This window comes from Dromiciops gliroides, chromosome 2 (assembly GCF_019393635.1).
Source record: "Dromiciops gliroides isolate mDroGli1 chromosome 2, mDroGli1.pri, whole genome shotgun sequence".
Lineage (NCBI taxonomy): Eukaryota > Metazoa > Chordata > Mammalia > Microbiotheria > Microbiotheriidae > Dromiciops > Dromiciops gliroides.
Window position 1 is genome coordinate 430,196,697 of NC_057862.1, and position 14,240 is coordinate 430,210,936.

General features: G+C 41.1%; 1 long non-coding RNA gene across 1 annotated transcript in view; it reads left to right on the forward strand.

The window, feature by feature from the left end:
- The first annotated feature begins 3,843 nt into the window (after positions 1-3,843).
- Positions 3,844-14,240, forward strand: part of LOC122742262 — a 35,074-nt gene continuing 24,677 nt past the window's right edge. Inside the window, exon 1 of the long non-coding RNA XR_006354909.1 lies at positions 3,844-3,965. This is a non-coding gene — a long non-coding RNA (uncharacterized LOC122742262). The remainder of the gene's footprint in view (positions 3,966-14,240) is intronic.

Below are 14,240 nucleotides of genomic sequence, written 5' to 3' on the forward strand. Positions count from 1 at the left end.
CAGGTGAGACTACGCGCTGAGTCCCCTTTTTTTTCTGCCACAGGTTGGAGAAGGAAATATGCTTCAAGTAATGTCAAGAAAGCATTGAAGGTAATTACCAGCTCTGGTTGCAGGGCAGCTTGTGTGTAAAGAAGAGATGGATTGCAGCAGGTGAGCAAGAAGTGCTCAGTTCCCAGTTGGCACATTAATAGGGAATGCAAGAGAAGCACTTTCTTACTTGGTATGGTCTTGTGAGGGCAGAGATATGTGCATTTATTAGAGAAAGAAGAATCTGAGTGGTTTCTCCCCAGAAAGAGTCAGGAGAAATCCCTGGCTAAAGCAAGTGTCATGGTCTAATGGAAAGTACCTTGGACTGGATGTCAGGAGACAGGTTCTAATCCCAGTGGTCTCACTGTGGTCAAGCCATGTTCCCTCAGTGCCTCCGATTCCCCACCCAGATGAGGGTGCTGGACTCAACAGTCTGTAAGATAGCTTACAGTTCTGATGTTTCATGATGTCTTACCTGATACTTGTTTCCTTTAAATCTCACTCCTGACTCCTTCCAACTTAATGCCAATTGTCATCCTTTTTCCCATCCCCCAACCTTCATTTCAGCCACTGTGTGAAAAGAGTTGGCATCTGCCACAAAATCAGAAGGAGAGGTGATAGAGAAGGAGTTTTCTGATTTTGCAAAAGACACAGCAGGGTAGGAAGATAACCTTTGCCTACCACCTGGACTCTCTACAGGATTCTTCACGATTTCCCAGTGTTCTCAGGAAACCCTGCTGGAACAAAGGCAGGAGCTAATAAAGCTTAGTTGAAATTCCTATTTCAATTTTTTATTCTACTTTACCCCAAACCTATAAACATCAGGGTTATTTGGGAGTGGTATATTCTAAATGTTATTCCCTGTGATTTAATTCAAAACTGGATCCCTGAATAAGTTTAATGGGATCTTTCTACCTTGACCCCAGTGACTACTTCCTGGAGCAGTCAAAAGTTCTAGCAGTCTCCTTTATTAAAGACACAAGACTGTTACATGAGGCTTTTCTCCACTCTCAACAGGGTCCCAATTTGATCTTGTGCTTCAAGGGTATGATATTGGTAGTCACAGACATGCTATTAGGACAAATCATGAAAGCAAGTTACTGTGACCATTCCAATGAATCCCCTATCAGAGGAGAATGAAGATTGGCACAGAGCACATGACACTTGATTTAAACGATTTCTAATCTAATTATTCCCATATATTCATGAATTCTAAATTCACTTAGAGGTACCAAGAGAAATAATAATAAGAGCATAGGAAGAGGCAGCCTGAGTAGGTAGCAAGAGGATGTGGGTTTTAAATCTCAGCCCCCCCAACTCCCCTCTGCCAAATGACCTGAAATAAATGGCCTTGATAAACAAGTCTCTGGGCCTCAGTTTTCTCATTGGAAAAATGAGGAGGGGGGTGGGGGTGGGACCAAATGACAGCTAAGGTTCCTTCAAGCTCTAAATTTACAACCCTATAATACATGAATTTTCATTTTAGCCATAATTTTGGGCATGGTTGGTAGCTGGGAAGGACAAGACAGTTTCCCTAGTAGAGAGTTTTCAGATGCAATCTATGACCATCTGTCCATCAATCAATCAACAAATATTTATTAAGTGATAACCATGTGCCAAGAGCTATTCTTGTCACTGTGGATATAAAAGCAAAAAATGAAATAATGCCTTCCCTCAAGGAGCGTATATTCTATCATAAACAGAAAGATCAGAATTAGTCTAAACGAACTGAATGGGCTGTATGACCTTGGGTTAGTGACTTTGCTAAATAATGTATAGGAAGTCTAAATAATAGATTCTATGGTTTTAGAAGGCTAGAAAGAATACAATTTGTCTTTTACTGCCTCCATGACTTTGTCATTGCTAGTTATGGGAAGGAAACCTGGGATGTTGCATATCTGATTCCTTTCCCCTGAAACCAGAGGTGGGGAAGGCTGTCAGCATCCTTATCTACACAGCTCCTTAAACGGCTCTGTGTTCCCAGTGGTAGAGGTATTCCCCACTACTACCCTCCTTGTTTTCCCATCTCGTGTGTTCATGTCTTTCTGTAAATCATAGAGTTGGAGCACTGAGAACTCAAAGGAACCTTAGAGATCATTTAGTCCAGCCCCCCTCTCCCACCTTTATTTTTTACAGATGAGGAAACTGAGGCCCAGAGAGGCTAAATGATTTGCTCAGTGTGTCAATGTGGTGAGTGGTAAAGCCAGTATCCAAATTCAAGTCCTTTGACTTGGGATCCAGCATTTTAGTCACATCCTTTATAGTGAATCCCAAAGTACTGGGAATTTTATTTACTCAAGTCAAATAGTAAAAAAACAAAAACAAAAACCCTAACTAGTCTTTGGATGAAAATCCCTCCCATGGTACAGTGGGAAACAACACTGGGATTGGAGTTAGAGGAACTGGGTTCAAATCCCTTGTTCTGCTATTTGTCAGTTATGTGATTGTGAGCAAGGCAGTGGAGTTCAGTGGGAAGAGCAATAAATGTGATGTTTTAGAACCTGAGTTTAAACCCCAGCTCTGCCATTTATTACCTATGTGAGCTTTGTTAAGTCACATAACCTAGAGTGCTAGGTGGCACAGATTGCCTGGCCTGGAATCAGGAAGGCCTGAGTTCAAATCCAGAATCATACAGTTACTAGCTGTGTGGCCCTGAGCAAGTCACTTAATCCTGTTTGCCTCAGTTTCCTCATGTGTAAAAATGAAGATAATATAGCACCTACCTTCCAGGAGCTGTTATGAGAATAAAATGAGATAATATTTGTCAAACTATCAGCACAGTGCCTGATACACAGTAGGCATTTTTTTTCTTTTTTTTTTTTTGCGGGGCAATTGGGGTTAAGTGACTTGCCCAGGGTCACATAGCTAGTAAGTGTTAAGTGTCTGAGGCCGGATTTGAACTCAGGTACTCCTGACTCCAGGGCCGGTGCTTTATCCACTGCTCCATCTAGCTGCCCCCACATTTTTAAAAAAGGTAGTTATTATCATAACCTGTCTAGGTTTCAGTTTCCTCATCTGTAAAATGAGGGGTAGAGTTAGGGTTCTAATGTCCCTTCTAGCTCTAAAGGTGTTTATCTTTTATCTCATCTGGTCTCATTGTAATAACTAGCATTTATGTAATGCTTTAAGGTTTGCAAAGTGCTTTATAAATATGGTGTCATTTGATCCTTAAAACAACCCTGGGTGCTTTTTAAAATCAGATGAAGAGATTGAGGCAGAGGTTATAGGTCACTTACACAGCTAATGTGTATTAGATCAAATTTTACCTCAGGGCTTCCTGACTCCAGATTCACAGAGTTGCCTACATTAATCCCAGGCCTGAGGGGATCAAAGATAACAATCCCTTATATTTAAATTTGGGCAGTGCTTTTTTTTTTTCTTCCTGTGGGTGGGGATGGGTCAATTTTATTTTATTAGATTTATTAGCTCATCCAGGGCTCACAACAACCTATGAGTTTGACTAGAGCAACAAGGAATTTCAATCTCTATATTACATATGTGGTGCCAAAAGTTCAGAGAAGGGAAACCACCTATACCATGTTACCTGGTCAGGGTATAGGGCCAAGCCCTATATTCTCCTGCCTTACCCCTAGCACCTTCCTTAGTGCAAAGACAGAGAAAGATGGTCCTTTGGGGACATCACTCAACTTTTACAGACAGGAACATAGGACAGTAGGAAGGAAGAGGAAACAGAAGAGAGGGAGAAAGAAATCAAGAGCATTAATTAGTTAATTATTGGTGTTAAATTCCATACAGGTCTGTATTGTATCAGCACTGTCCAATCATTTGGCAGGTACACCAAAGGTGAGGAGTATACTAAGACTGGCATGGGCAGAGTTACACCTTCCAGGTGAACCATTCTTCTCTGGTCTTTCCAGGTGGTCTGATCAACCTCAGGAAGGTAATTTGATGAGGCAGAAAATCTGGAGAGTTGCCAGGTGTGTATGTGTGTGTGTGGGGGGGGGGGGTAGGGGGGATGGGAAATGAAAATGTAATTGGGGAAATTTTAATGCTAATTATCATCACTCAGCAACTGGTCACCAGGTGTTCTGCAGAAAAGAAAATGGTGGGTTATGCTGAGAGCAAGGAGTTGAATTTGGGCTCATGGGGGGAGGAGGGAGGAGGGAGGAGGGAGGTCTAATTCACTGATGTCTGAGAAAGGCAGATTATGTGTGGTTCAATTTAGGTGGAGTCTCCAAGAGCTTCTAAGTTTGTGACTTCTTGTTGAACCCAAGGAAAAAGGAGACTGGACTTGGCTTGAGGAAGAGGAAAGTGGGAAGCTGGAGTCTTGAGTCTTGGTCCTGGGCTCTAATGTTCGTTCATTTGCTGGATGGCCTTCATATCACTCCTATTCTCTGAACTTCAATTTGCTCATCTATAAAAGGAGAGAGTTGGAGCAGATGATATCTATGGTCTCTTCTAGCTCTAAATTGTAGTAATTTTTTTAATCATAAAAGTATTTTATTATTTTCCAGTTACATATAAAGATAGTTTTCAATATTTGTTTTCGTGGGATTTTTGGTTCCAGGTTTTTCTCCCACTCCCCCCCTTTCCCTCCCCCCGCCCCCAAGATGGAAAGCAATCTGATATAGGTTATATATCTACAATCACAATAAACATATTTCTGTATTAGTCATATTGTAAAAGAAGCAGAACACAAGGGAAAAACCTCATAAAAGAGAAAAAAAAACAGCCAAGAAGTAGAAACAGTATAGTTTAATTTGCATTCAGAATCGACAGTTCTTTTTTCTGGATGTGGAGAACATTTTCTATCATGAGTTCTTTGAAATTGTTTTGAATCATTGCACTGCTGAGAAGAGCCAAATCTATCACAGTTGATCATCACACAATGTTGTTTCTGTGTACAATGTCCTCCTGGTTCTGCTCTTCTCACTCAGCATCAGTTCATGTAAGTCCTTCCAGGTTTTTCTAAAATCCTTCTGCTCATCCTTTCTTACAACACAATAATATTCCATTACATTCATATACCACAACTTGTTTAGCCATTCCCCAATTAATGGGCATTCCCTTGATTTCCAATTCTTTGCCACCACAAAGAGAGCTGCTACAAATATTTTTGTACCTGTGGGTCCTTTCCCCTCTTCTATGATCTCTTTGGGATACAGACCTAACAGTGGTATTACTGGGTCAAAGGATATGTACAGTCCTATAGGCCTTTGGGCATAGTTCCAAATTGCTCTCCAGAATGGTTGCATCAGTTCACATCTCCACTAACAATGCATTAGTGTTCCATTTTTTCCACAGCTTCTCCAACATTTATTATTTTCTTTTTTTGTCATATTAGCCAATCTGATAGGTGTGGGGTGGTACTTCAGAGTTGTTTTAATTTGCATTTCTCTAATCAATAGTGATTTAGAGCTTTTTTTCATATGTCAATTTATAGCTTTGATTTCTTCATCTGAAAACTGCCTGTTCATATCCTTTGACCATTTCTCAATTGGGGAATGACTTGTATTCTTATAAATTTAGTTTATTTCTCTATATATTTTAGAAATGAATCCTTTATCAGAAATACTGGCTGTAAAATGTGTTTCCCAGCTTTCTGCTTTCTTTCTAATTTTGGCTGAATTGCTTCTGTTTGTACAAAAACTTTTTAATATGATCAAAATCATCCATTTTGTATTTCATAATATTCTCTATCTCTTGTTTGGACATAAATTGTTTTCCTCTCCATAGATCTGAGAGGTAAACTACTCCTTCTCTACTAATTTACCTATGGCATCATCCTTTATGTCTAAATCATGTAAATTGTAGTAAATCTAAAGCAAACTAACATATACAAACACCTTTTGTAAGCTTAGGAGAAAAAAGCTTTGTCTGGAGTCAGAGGGATGGGTCTAGGCCTCTGGTATCATTACTGTAAGAAACCCCCTATGAGAAACTCCTCTCAAAAGTCAACACCTGGGGGCGGCTAGGTGGCGCAGTGGATAACACACCAGCCCTTCAGGAGTTTCTGAGTTCAGATCCGGCCTCATACACTTGACACTTACTAGCTGTGTGACCTTGGGCAAGTCACTTAACCCCCATTGCCCCACCAAAAAAAAAAAGTCAACGCCTTTTCCACACCTTAGAGCTTTTGACAGCTAGAGAGCTTTAAGTGAATAGCCCAGCTTCTCACAGCCAGGGTGTGCCAGAAATGAGACTGGAACCCAGATCTGTTCTGATCTAAGGCCATCCACTATGTTGTGGTGCCTCTCATTCAGAGAACCTGGATTAAAATTCTACCTCTTTGGTTCGCTATCTATGATTTTTTTGGGGGGTTAAATATCAATCTCTCTGGACCTCAGTTTCCTCAGCTATAGAATGAATGGGGTTTCACTAGAAGACCTCCGAGGTGCCTTCTAGCCTGAGGTCTGTGGAACTGTGGCTTATGAAATGGTTCCAATCCCATCCCAGATATTAACTTCCTTTGTGACCTTGGCCAAGTCACTTCAATTCCATGGTCCTTCATTTCCTCATTTTCAAAATGAGAGGGTTGGACTAGATGGCTTCTGAAGTCCCTTCCAGTTTGAGAGCTATGATACTGTGTCCCAGTGTAGTAAAGAACACCAGCTGAGGAGTCAGAAACCTTGGTCACAGATCCCACCTGTGTGACCTTAGGCAAATCTCAATCTCCCTGCTCCTCAGCTACTTACCTTGGATGTAAAATAAAGAATTAGACTAAAAAGCTTTTGCTATTCCTTCCTGCTTTCAATCCATGACCTAATCTCCCAAATGTTGTTGTTGTTCAGTCAAGTCCAATTCTCTGTGACTCCACTCAGGGTATTTTGTTTTTTTGGTGGGGCGATGAGGGTTAAGTGACTTGCCCAGGGTCACACAGCTAGTAAGTGTCAAGTGTCTGAGGCCAGATTTGAACTCAGATCCTCTTAAACTCAGGGCCAGTGCTTTATCCACTGCGCCACCTAGCTGTCCCTACTCAGGGTATTCTTGATAGAGATACTGGAGTGGTTTGCCATTTCCTTCTCCAATTCATTTTACAGTTGAGGAAACTGAGACAAACAGAGTTAAGTGACTTGCCCAGGGTCACACAGCTAGTAAGTGTCTGAGGTCAGAGTTTAACTCGGGTCCTCCCAACTCCAGGCAAGGTGCTCTATCTACTGTGCCATCTAGCTGCCCCATTCTCTCAAATACAAGGTACTGATTTATATCCAGTAGTAGATGAGCATTAATCACTCAGGCAATTAGCATAAACTCACTAGGCACTAATAAACTTTGCCAATACAGATGATAAATAAAGGGACCAGCCCTTCTCACTGCAAGTGTCCATCTTTAAATACAAGAGAGAATAAGAGACTACATTAAGTTGGTCTCCACCCCCCCACACACACACACCACTAAAAAGGACAGCAAATTGAGGTGCTTCCTTAATTATTTGCAGAGACCAGGGGCTGCAATTATTTTAACCCTTGGTAAATAGAGTTGGAAAGCTATATTTTATTTAGATCAATAGACAGCCTGAAAATCAGACCTGTAGTGAAATGTTTCAATCAATCCTGAACCTCTCTTCTCTCTCCAATGTTTGGAGAGGAGTTTAAAAATAGTGACTGGGAAAATGCAAATTTCAGTCCCCTGTCCCTTTTGAGTAGTTGAATTCCTCCCGATGGGATCTGAGGTGAGGTCTGGAGCCAACCTGCAGCAAAGCCTTGAGTAAACATTCATTGATCCACAATCTTTGATTTTATCTGCTCTCCTAAATCCAAACAGCTGTAGAGGGATGGAGAGTCACAAAAAAGAAACTGAGTTCACTTCAGGACTTCACCTTGGATTACCCTGGCCCAGAGCTATGCCAGGAACATCATGACCATTCTGGTAGATTTTGTAAGGCAGAAAGTCTGTGGGTGGGGGATTCATGGGGTGGCAGAATCTCCTAAAATATCCAAGAGACCATTGATATCTTAACAGACTTACAGGACAATTGGGCTGTGGAACATGAGGCCCAAGGCTTCTGTAGAGGAGAGACACCTGTGATCTCACAGGTATAGGCAACTACTAGGTAAGAAAACCACCCTTTACCAGGGCAGGTTGGCACCTTCTCTGTAACTTAAAGTCTTATAGGGTTAGTTGTTCAATGCACAGAGGAGTTAAGTAATTTGCCTATGGTCACATAGCCAGTGTATGTTTTAACCCAGGTTGTCCTGGCTCCAAGACAGAACTCTCTCTATCCACTATGGCCTTCTGCTTTAATTTATCTAATTCTGTTGGCAATTCACAGGAAAAAAAATAAGGACAACTCAATGTGGTAGATTTGCACAATTATCCAATGACAAAGAGGGGTTAGATGTTCAGAAGAAAGTAACCAGCTACTCAGTTATTGGAATATAACCCTCAGGTGGGATAAATTGATGAAATCTGACTCTTAGAGATGTGAAGGACCTTGCTTCAATTTGCTTCCAATCTGTTACCATTTTATTCATTGGATGACAAATACAGAACTGCAAGGGACCAACCCCTTCATTCTACAGAGGAGAAAACTAAGGCCCAGCTAGGTGAAGCGACTTGTCTAAATCAGGAAGCATCAGAGGTGAGTTTAGAACCCAGGTCCTAGGTCCCAGGTCCCAGAGCTATAGTCCTTCTCCTCTTATATACTGCCTCACTGTTCTTAAGTAGAAATTCTGGGGAAGTAAAGGAAGGCATTCTATTGGGGTTTGGGGCTTCTGGTTTTCCTCCTGTGCTGCTCAGCGGGAGTGTTCCCAGTGTGGCTGTGCTTCCCTGCTCCTCTCCCCAAGGCTTCTCGGTAGATTTTCTAATTTAAATGTAAACATCATGAAAATGTTTCTACTCATCATCTTGGGTCATGTCATTTATTTATTGCCTAAGCCTCAATTTTACCCTTAACTACTACAAAGTAACCCGGTTAAGAAAAAACATGCTGATTAAAACCAATACTGGCTGAGTCTGAATTTTATCATGTACCTTACAGAACTGGGGATATGAGGAGGAAGGGAACCGACCTGAGCTCGCTCCTTTCTCCTGGGAGCTCAGGTGCTTTCAGACACTTGACTAGCAAAACCTCCTACAAATTCTAGTAGGAACCTAATCCTCAAGCACAGATTAATTTGGTTTCAGCAGGAAATCTCCTGCTCCCTTCGCACAGTAATCCTATTGAAGACTTTACCTATTCAAAGTCTCCTATAGACTTTCAATTTCCTCCGTGGGGATTAGTGGCCTTGAGAAAGGAAAGTGACCCTCCAGCTTGCTCGTGATTTCCTTCCCTTTTATTTAACTAGATTTTATGTCCCTCGATGATATGCTCAGGTACTTGGAGGCGTGTAGGAGGGGAGACCAGAACAGTGGTGTCTTTCTTTGAGCAGTCAGTGGCCCAAGGGCCTGAGAAGTTTAGGTCATAATCATCTGATCTCACAGCACTTTATGCTCCTTTTATATACTTATGAATTGATGAATGAACAGATGGATGGATGGATGGATGGGCGAATGGAAGGATGGGCGAAATTAACTTATAGGGAAATCTGAGGTGGAAACCCCAAATTTAATTTCTTGTCAGGCAAAAGGATTTGTAGGTTTTTTGCTTCTTGACCTGTGGCCTTTGGACTTGCTGTGCTAGCAAACAGGAGCCAGCTCCCATCACTATAGCTGGCCCATGATTACCAAGTAGAACCCTCTTCCAACCTGTCTGACATTTATTAAGCACTTATCATGTGTGCAAATCCCTATTTGGGGCTCGAGTAATGCAAAGCCCCAGATGAACAATATTGCCTGTTCTCTTGTAGTTTACATTCTTCCAGGAGGATACAGCATCTGTAGAGATGATGAAATAGGAGATGATTGCCCTTCCTACAATTACCATTCAGTCCAACTGGACTTCTTTTTTTTTTCACACTCTGTCTCTCATCTCTATACCTTTGCACTGACTATGCATATGCTCCATATGCCTGAAATGCATCCCCACCTCATTTCCTTCCAAACTTTGCCCCATGCCATCTCCTCCATGAAGCTTTTTCTGATTTACCCAGATATGTGTTCCCTGCCCCACCTCCAAATTTACCTCTTGTATGTCTGTATATGTACATATTTGTATATGTGTATATATATGCACACATAACATATATGGGTATGCATAGATACATACATAGATATGTTTGTATGTATATGTGGTATATCCCCTAATAGAATGAAAGGTCCTTGGAGACAAGAACTGTTTGATTTTTGTATTTGCATTCCCAGTACCTATGAAGGTACTAAATAAATGTTTATTAATTGATAGTTTGAAATAACTTGAACTAAAAGAGAGAACTAAAAAATGGGAATATTAGGAAAGGCTTTGACTAGGAGGTGGTACCAGGAAGTAAGGAGGAAGGGCATTCCCAGCATAGGGGTCAGCCTGTGTGTGCTCCTTGAGTTGACTACTCAGAATGATTAGAAGGCCATCTTAATAGAAACAAACATCAAATGCATAAAAGGTAGTAAATGTGAAATAAATCTGGAAAAGTAGGTGGGAGGATTTTAGATCTTATCCTTGACAGGAGAAATAGGGAGCTACTGAAGATTTTAGAGCAGGGAAACAGCTATAACTTGGATTTATTTTTTCCTCTTCGAGCAAGTAGGATGTTGAGATGACTTCCTTGGGGAAGGAAGTGCACTGTGGAATACTATGAATTGGCTTCTAAGTTGCTAGAGGACTGCCCATTGCTAAGCAAGTAGTGTTAGAAGTAAGGCAGAGACGGGAAGGAAAGGAGGAGGCCTGAAGGAGGAAGCACGCTCCAGAATGCCAAATGTTGAAGCCAGGGAGGTAGGAACACCTAGAGCAAAACTTTTAAACTGTGGGTCTCAACCCCATATGGGGTCATGTAACTGAATGTGGGGAGTCATGAAAAATTTGGCAACAATAAAAGGTTATGTATACCTATTTTATATATCTCTATACCTGGGGTCACATAAAAATTTCTCAGGTGAAAAGGGGTCGCCAGTAGAAAAAATTTAAGAAGCCCTGACCTGGAGTACAATCTTGTCGGGAGAGGGTGTGAGGGAAGGAAGCCCCAGGACAGGGATGCCAGGGACCCCTAAACTGTGTCCACATGGGCCAAAGTCCTAGACACCATCTCCGTGCTTCAAGTTATTACTGCTGGAGAGTGACCAAGTCAGTCAGTCAGTCAGTCAGTCAGTCTCTCTCTCTCTCTCTCTCTCTCTCTCTCTCTCTCTCTCTCTCTCTCTCTCTCTCTCATATTAATTGTCAGGCCCTGAGTATGCCAAGGGTGATTCCCTCCACGTAAAAGAGATTCCTTCTATGATAGTTCTAAAATGGGCAGCACTTTTCACTTGAGAAAAGGGAAGAGGGTTTGTGGTTTTAAATTCATCTTCAAAGTGCCTTTAGAGAGTTTCTTCAGGTCACCTTGCAAAGGAATAGGGAAGGGGGAGAGAGAGGGGGACAGGGATTTTACAAGATTTGGTTAGCTACAAAATATTGTCAGGCTGCATCTAGCATGGCCACTTATTGATTCTTTAATGAATGTGTGGGAAAAGCTGAGGAGGAGAGCCTAACTCTGGCTTCAGGCCAGGCAAAGGTATTTATTGATTCTCCTTTTTTGAATTGAATTAAATTCCTACCCAGCCATCCCTTCTGCTAGGATGGCTTGCCTGTTGAAATCCTACCCAGAGTGGAACACTTGCATATATTGTTGGACTTAGCTGACATGTTGATTAGTTTTGCTGAATTGCTTTTTTTGGTTTTTTCTGTTTTATTCTTTGTCACAAGGGATGGCTTTTGGAGGTGGAAGGGAGGGAAAGGATGGAAAACAAAGGTGATGGAAAACAAAAGATATCAACAAAAATGTAAAAGAAAAAAAGAAACCCTACAGAGACATCAAGCACTAGCTCACATAACTTTTTTTTTTGAAGCTGGTTTCACCTATCTCTCCCAGCCTGGAAGCACCACTACAGCTCACTGACCCAATTTTAATACTACTTGGTTCCAGGGCTTCAACCTGTTCCATTTCAGACCTGGTCTGATTCTTCCTTACTTAGCCAGCATGGTGGCCCCCATACCCAGGGGTTAGTATTGATGCTGAACTTAGTAGAGACATCCAATTAGCGTTTAGCCCTACTGCAGCTCAGAACTGCCAAACTCAAACTGTGTAGCAGCTCAGAGTCCCCCAGCACCAGGAACTGACTACAATCATGTACCATCACACCCAGCTTAGCCCCAGTAAGAAATGATCTCCCCTTCCTCAGAATTCCCAAAGCACTAAACTGGGTCTCCTTGCCATACTCACTACATTCTATTTTGTATCAGAATTACTTGTGTTCACTGTCTATCTCCTCTATAAGACCGTGAGCAGCTTGAGGGCAGAGATTATTAGTCATCTTTGTATTTTTCTCCATGCCTAGTACAGGGACATGCACCCTAAGCACATAATAAAAGTTTCTTAATGATGATGTCAACCAGAAATGAAAACTCAGGGGGCCCCTTAACAATGGTGATGATTTAACAAAAGTGAATTTTTCAAGTACCATTCTGCCCAGCTCTATCCTGGACACTATGGGAGATATGAAGATGTTTAAGACACTGTTACTCTTCTTAAACAGCACACAGTCCAGTAAAGGAGACAGAACAGATGAAAGCCAAGTAATAATACAAATGAGGTTCTTTTTTCACTTGGGCTGAATCTCTGCTTTCATCGATTTAAGACACTCCCTCTCCCCAAAAGATCAGTTCCTGTCTTACAACCTAGGGTTTTAGAGAGCTGCTATTCCAAATTATATACACACACACATACATATATATATATACATAAAAATTTTATATGCACACATGTGTGCATGTATATAGGTATGTATAATATACAAATATACATATATGTACTCATATGTATATTAGATGTGTGCATGTGTTATAGATTATACTATAGGTGTATATATAATACATTTATATGTGTGTGTCCATATACATATATACATGCATATAAGAGATACTGCAGGGTAATATATGATGGGAGCACTAGTTTTAGAATCTGAAAATATCTAGATTTGAATCCTACCTCTTAGACATATAGCTTTGTGATCCTAAGCACATTTATCATCCCTGAGCCTCAGTATCTAATCTATAAAGTGGGGATAATTACATAAAATCTATCAATCTGCCTTACAGGGTTGTCATAAGGAAAGGACTTTCTAAGACTTCGAGCACCATAGAAGGCTTAGCAGTGATAATGATGATCATAGATAGAGGATTGTAAGGGATCTCAGATGCCATCTGATTCAATCTTATTTTTTGATTCAATCTTATTTTACAGATGAGGAAACTGAAACCCAGGGAAGTTAAATGCCTTGAACTTGAAGACTGAAACTTCAAACATTTCCTTGTTCTCTCAAATATTCAGTCCCACTTTCCCCGGTTTCTTCCTACTGCCTTCAAACATGCCCAAGTCTTCCCATTCTTAAAAAATCTTTAGTTGGTCCTACCATGCCCTCAAGCTGTCATCCTCCCTTTCTTACCCCAAAAGCTGTGTACACTCTCCATCTTCACTTCTCCTTTCACTCCTCAACCCTTTGCAATCTGACTTCCAACCTAACTGAAACTGCTGTCTTCAAACATACCAGTAATCTCTTAATTGTACAATCTAATAGTCTTTTCTCTGTCTTCACCCTTCTTAACCAATCTGCTGCATCTGTTTGCCACCATCTCCTCCTGGATTGTCTTTCCTCTCTGAGTTTTCATAACAACTATTGTTAAATGAGATAAAATTTGTAAAAGTGCATAGCAAGGTACCTGGCACATAGTAGGTGCTATACAAATGCTTATTCCCTTTTTTTCCTCTTTCCTTCCCCATGAACTCTCTTGGTTCTCTTCTTACCTGTCTGGCCACTCCTTCTCCATCTCCTCTGCTGGCTCATCATCCATATCATACCCCATAACTATGGATGAAAAAAGGTCTGTCTCCTTGATCCTCTTTTCTTCCTTCTTGGCAATTTCATTAAATCCCATGGGTTGAATTATCATCTCTGTGGAGATGACTCACAGATCTCTATATCCAGCACCACTGTCTCCTTTGAGACATCTCAAACTCAACATGTCCCAAACTGACATCATTGTATTTCCCCAAAAAATACCCTCCTTTCTTCTAAACTTCACAATTTCTGTCAATGACACCTTCTAGTCTCCTGGTTTAAAACCTTAGCACCATTCTTAATTCTTCAATCTCCCTTACCCCAAACATGTAACCTTGCCATTTCTTCCT